The sequence below is a fragment of the Nomascus leucogenys genome, chromosome 19 (assembly GCF_006542625.1).
Source record: "Nomascus leucogenys isolate Asia chromosome 19, Asia_NLE_v1, whole genome shotgun sequence".
Classification (NCBI taxonomy): Eukaryota; Metazoa; Chordata; class Mammalia; order Primates; family Hylobatidae; genus Nomascus; species Nomascus leucogenys.
In genome coordinates, this window is record NC_044399.1 from 39,014,767 (window position 1) to 39,020,864 (window position 6,098).

A 6,098-nucleotide genomic window follows, 5' to 3' on the forward strand; every position below is an offset into this window, starting at 1 on the left:
ACACCTGCACGGGCCTCTGGAGTCTCAAGCCCCAAGCAGGGGTGGGCATCTTCCCAAGGACTTGAGAACAGTGGGACTTGGACAGAGAATTCTGTTGTCCCCAAATGCCATGAAACAGGTACACACCTGCCCCAGCAGGTTGAATGGTGTCCACCTGCCAAGGTTGAAGGGCCCATGATGGGCTATTCCAGGGATGTGGAGGCAGACTGGGGTCAGGGACCAGAGGTCTCTGTACAATCGGCCTCCTGGGATGCTCAGGGACCACAGAGATGCCCAGTTTCCTACGGGGAACATGACCTCTCCGGACTGCTCGGTTCTACTCCGTTCATCACTTGGGCTACTGTGGCCCTTGAATCTCACCAGTGAAGCCACTTTAGGAACAACGCCAGTTGAGCAGGAGGGTGTTTGGTTTGGGGGATGAAAATAATCTACTGTCTCCAAAGCAGCCCCTGTAATCATGGAAACCACATCTCTTGGGGAGGGACGGTGGACTCCACCATTCTGAGCTGTCCATACAGGAGGGGGCTTCATTTTCCTGGGTCACTGAGGAAGAACAGTGGGTCCTTGGTTCTGGAGAACACCTAGATGGACCATCCCTCCTGGGACTCAGGGCAAAAGGAGGGTGAGGCCTCGAGAGCACCAGAGAAAGAAATACTTGGGGAGAACCCCAGTACCTGGACCCCTTTTAACAGGAGGGAAGATAGTCTCCCTCCAGCCAGCTCTCCAGGGCTCCTTCATTTTCCACAACTGCCCAAAGGCAGAAGGCTCCCCATCCCACTCCCGGACAAAGGACTGTGCGTGTTCAGTGGGTCCCACAGGGACCATCATGACCCAGCTTAGGCTACAGAGGTGTTCTAAGGACCCTCCCCTCCACCTCACCCACAGTGGATCCATCTCAGTGACTCTGCCACGGCGAGGCTCTGCCCCATTGGGATCAGAAACCCTGGACAGATTTGGAATCTAGGGCAAGGAGGCCGCAGGGTTCAGGCCTGAAGTCCAGCACGGCACAGGGCAGGGCTGAGAGCAAAACCCAGGGTCGTGTTGGGATTCCCGGGCCGGTTACCACCTCTCTGACCCCAGATGTCTCACCTGTCAAATGGGTACATTCGGGAGCCACCATGAGGACGAAAGAGACAATTGTCTACACAGGCAGCGTAGAACAGGCACCCGGTGAGTGCTCAGGGATGACCCTCCTCAGCAGGTGCCGGGAGGCCAGCACCACCCACACCGTTAGCCATTGTCCCCAGGTCAGCATGGAGGGAAGAGAGCAGGTCACACTCACCTGATTCTGATGAATCAGCTGGCCTGGGCTATGCCTCTCAGGGAGAAAACCTTTGAGTCCACAGAGCTGCTCACAGATACCATTGTGTGTGTGTAGCTGCTGTAGAACACAGAGGCAGGCCAGAGAGCGGATGGGTGCTAAGCACCAGTGATATTCTGTGATAAAGGCACGCATCACAATGGGGCCTTGCCCGGGTCAGCAGGGCCCAAAGTCAGCATCCTCCACTGCCTAAGGCGTCATCATGCTTGCGTGCCATGTGTTTGTGCATGTGTGTGCACACATGTATGTAGGTAAACACATCTGTGCACATGTCTGTTGCTTCTCTGGCCAGGCCTGGCAGCCTCACCCATGTGTGCACCCTGTTCCTCATCACTGTCACCCCCAGGGCTCAGGGCCAGCATCACAGCATCCATGGGTGCTCCCTAACCTCAGCCCTCCCCACCCAGGGTGGTCCTGGGACACACATAGGGGTGGAGGGAAGTGATTGCTGTGTTGAATCTCAGAATACAAATGCTAATACTATTACTTAATGGTCTTTTTAGTATCTCTAATGGTATCTCTTTTTTTATTTCTGATATTTTAACTGGGTATTTCTCTCCATGACCCTTGGTTATTCCAGCTGGAGGATCCTGTGGGGAAAGTGCCGGGCACACAGTAGGGTCTCACTCTTCTAGACATGTTATCTAAAATCTGGCTTATCCGTCCTTCCACCCAAGGCATCCTACGGGATGCCAAATTCCAGGGGCCAGAAAGAGCTTGGGATAAAAAGAACATTCAAGGGGAGGGCTTTGACTTGGGCTGAGCCTGCCTGTGCCATCCAAACCTGGAGCCTCAAGTCCTGAGATAGGGCATCCAGATGCCCCAATGCAGGGCCCTCCTGATTGACACTTACTCCCTTGTACTCATTAGCAACCTCACCCCTCCTACTCTCAAAGCACACTTGGCCCTCGTATCTGGGAGCTCTGCATCTGTGGATTCAGCCAACAGCGGATGGAAAATATTCAGAAAAGAAATTAGATGATTCTACTGAACATGTGCAGACTTTGTTCTTGTCATCATTCCCTAAATAATACAGTATCACAACCATTTACATAGCATCTGCATTGTAGTGTGTATCATAAGTAATCTAGAGAAGGTCTAATGTATATGGGAGGATATGCACAGGTTATATATAAATACTAGGCTGTGTTAGGCCAGGCGTGGTGGCTCACACCTGTAATCCCAGCAATTTGGGAGGCCGAGGTGGGCAGATTGCCTGAGGTCGGGAGTTAGACACCAGCCTGACCAACATGGAGAAACCCCATCTCTACTAAAAATACAAAATTAGCTGGACGTGGTGGCACATACCTGTAATCCCAGCTACTCAGGAGGCTGAGGCAGGAGAATTGCGTGAACCCAGGAGGTGGAGGTTGCAGTGAGCCAGGATTGCACCGTTGCACTCCAGCCTTGGCAACAAGAGTGAAACTCCATCTCAAAAAATAAAAAATAAAAAATACTTGGCCACGTTATATCAGAGACTTGAGCATCCATGGATTTTCGTATCCCTGGGAACTCTAGAACTAATCCTCCATGGATACCAAGGGATGACCGTGTAAACTCACTTAGGAAGGCTTCTCATTGGAGGAAGGGCCCAGTTCAGGACAGACAGGGACATCCTCCCTGGACTACTGTCCATTCATTCATCCATTCATCCATTGCCCCACAACCCCACCCCGCCCCAGGACTGTCCCAGTGACAGCCCTAGCAAGTGGAGACAAGAAAAAAGACTGGCTCACATTGTCCAGCTTTGAGGTCTTGGAAGAAGTTGCACCAGTATGAGGATTGGGGGTCAGTTTCCTCCAGGATCCAGAAAACATATCAGGCATCCTCAGGATGAGGAAAGGAGCCCGGCCTCTCCAGCAGCCAACAGGCCTGCGGTAAGATGGGGCTGGGCCTGGCCGTGTGGATCACTTGGGCCTAACGAGGGGGAAAGAAGGACCAGGGGGCAGAGGAGGAGCATCGGGGCAGCTGGTGGCCTAAGGAGAAGGCATTTCAGGGAAGGGGTCTGTATTAATTTGTCTTCACACTGCTATAAATAAATACCTGAGACTGGGTAATTTATAAAGGAAAGAGGCTTAACTGACTCGCAGTTCAGGAAACTTACAATGATGGCAGAATGCGAAAGGGAAGCAGAAGGCGAAAGGGAAGCAGGAGGCTTCTTCACAAGGTGACAGGAGGGAGTGAGTGGAGAACGAGGAAGTGCCACACTTTAAAACCATCAGCTCTCCTGAGAATTCATTCACTATCGGGGAACAGCACAGGGGAAACTGTTCCCAGATCCAGTCCCCTCCCACCAGGTTCCTCCCTTGACACCGAAGGATTACAATTCCAGATGAGATTTGAGTGGGGACACAGAGCCAAACCTATCAGGGTCTCCATCTGTCTTGCAGCTCCCTCGGGGCTGAGGTTGAGTGCAGATCTGCTGGCCCTGCTCTACAGCACGCGGGGACTCTGCCTGTGTGCCCCTAATTGCTGCTTCCTGGGGGTGGTGGCTGCTTCCTCAAGAGGAGGGTGGATCTTCTCTCCTGCCAGCACACATCCCGCCTACAACTCCAGGGCCTCGTGGAGCCCTCAGGCTTGAGGGCATAAAACCAGGTTCCTTGCTCTTCTTGCTGTTTAGGTGACAAGCCCCCAGTCATCCCTAGGTCCTGTCACTGCCCCTGCTTCTAAATAAAGAGTGTTTTGCCAAATCTTCCTGGGAAAAGCCGGGGCCTCATCCCTGTTATCTGTTCTATCTTGCCAAAGCCAGATTAAGACAACTGGACAAGCAAGCAATAGAGTGATTCATTGTGATTTAACAAGTATTTGTGTTCCTCTTGTGTGCCACACAATTTGCCTAGGTACTGTGAGTGCAAAGATGAAACAGATGTGATTACTATTCTTATGGAGGCCCAGTCTAGTCACTGTTTTTTTAAACAGAATAGAACATATCAGAGTGGGACATTGTAAGGGTAAGAATGGTTTAATGAAGTTATTTCGCATACTGTGTGTGTTTATACATATACAAAATGTTTCTTATTGCAGGTCTCGTTCCAAAAAGTTTGATAGCCATTACTCTAGTGCAGCGGTTTCAATTGAGGTGATTTTGTCCTTCAGGGGACATTCGGCAATCTCAGGAGACATTTTTGATTGTCACAGCTTGGAAGGTGCTACTGGCATCTAGCGGGTGGAGACTGAGATGCTGCTAACCCTTCTAGTGCACAGGACAGTCCCCACAGCAAAGAATGATTCTGCCCAAAATGTCAATAGCGCTGCTGTTGAGAAACTGATTCCAGTGGAAGAGACAGGCACATAAACACATGAAAGAGAACAGGGAAGGGAATTATAGGGCAGGTAGAAAGTGAGCTTGCTAGGGAGAGGGCAAGGTGGGGGAACCACAGTTATTGACTTGCCAGCTCTACTGGGCACTGTTCTGAGTGGGGAAATAGTTTTATCATAGGTATTTGTGCAAGGTATTATATGAAATCTTTAAAATGGCACTGGAAGGGGTAGGTATTATCCCAACCTATGAATGCACGAGTCGGGGCTTTGAGTGTTTAAGTAACATACTTGAGGTCACATAGAAAGTTGTGAGCTGGAGCCTGGCATGGTGACTCATGGCTTGTAATCCCAGCACTTGGGGAGATGGAGACAGAAGGATCGCTTGAGCCCAGTAGTGGGCAAAAAAGTGAGACTCTGTATCTAAAAATAAAGTTGTAAGCTGGAACTGATGCTACCATTACCCTGAAATATGTTTGTTTGGTCAAAGGATTTGGATGATCAGTAGACAAGTTTTGTGTCCCAGAGGAATAAGGAAATGAGAAAGTTGAAAGTGCAGAAGAAAAAAGCCCATGCACTCCATCGTGAGATTTGGGCTAGCTAGGAAAGGGAAGCAGGAAGCGAGAGAGTGGCTGGTAAATTGGGAGGAGATGTGAGAAGTTCAAGATTCTGGACGTCTTAGATGAGATACATGCATTAAAAGAAAAAAAGAGAAAACAACAACGACAAAAAGAGTCTGGATGTCTTGATGACTTCCTAAGTAGAAATGACAGAGAAGAGGAACCGAAAAAGGAAGTCATGCGCCAGGAGTGGAGTATTACAATTTCAGACTTCTAGTACGGAGCAGCACAGTTACGGGTGTGGACAAGTGAATGTCTTGGAGTAGAGGGCAAAGAACATTTTTGCATGGAACATGGCCACACCATACCTTGGTGTGATCTCAGGTATTGGATAGGTTGGCTGTAGATACTCAGTGAATGTGGAAGAAGGGCCTAGAGATCTATCGATGATAGAAACTGAGAAATAGAATGTAGAGTATCAGCTTGTGAGGAGGAAGGGTTTGGAGTAACAGGAGAGCAGTCATTGAGTATGTGAGGAGCTAGGAGAACATGGGAATCTTCATTCTCCTAGAGCAGGCTCTATTTGAAAAGCCATCAGGGAGGTAGTTTATTCAGAAAATAGTTTTGCTTAGCTAAAATAAGGATGTGATTATGGAAGAAATGTGAGAGAATGTTTTATAGTAGAAAGGAGGTTCCAGGGGAATGAGAGGAACCTAGAAAGTTTAACAGTAGTGTCATGAGTTAATAGAAAACAGGAAGCAAGCTGGGTATGTGCGTTTAGAGGTGGTGTACATTTTCAGCACTATAAATGGATAGAGATGAGTGGCAATAGTTACTTTGGTCCATAGGTTTTTGGTGTCTTAACTAGTTATGGATCTCTACCACTAAAGGAATTGCCTGTTGAACGTTGTCAGGAATAAGAGTACCGAAGGCAAACTGCCCGGGTTTGAATTTTATTC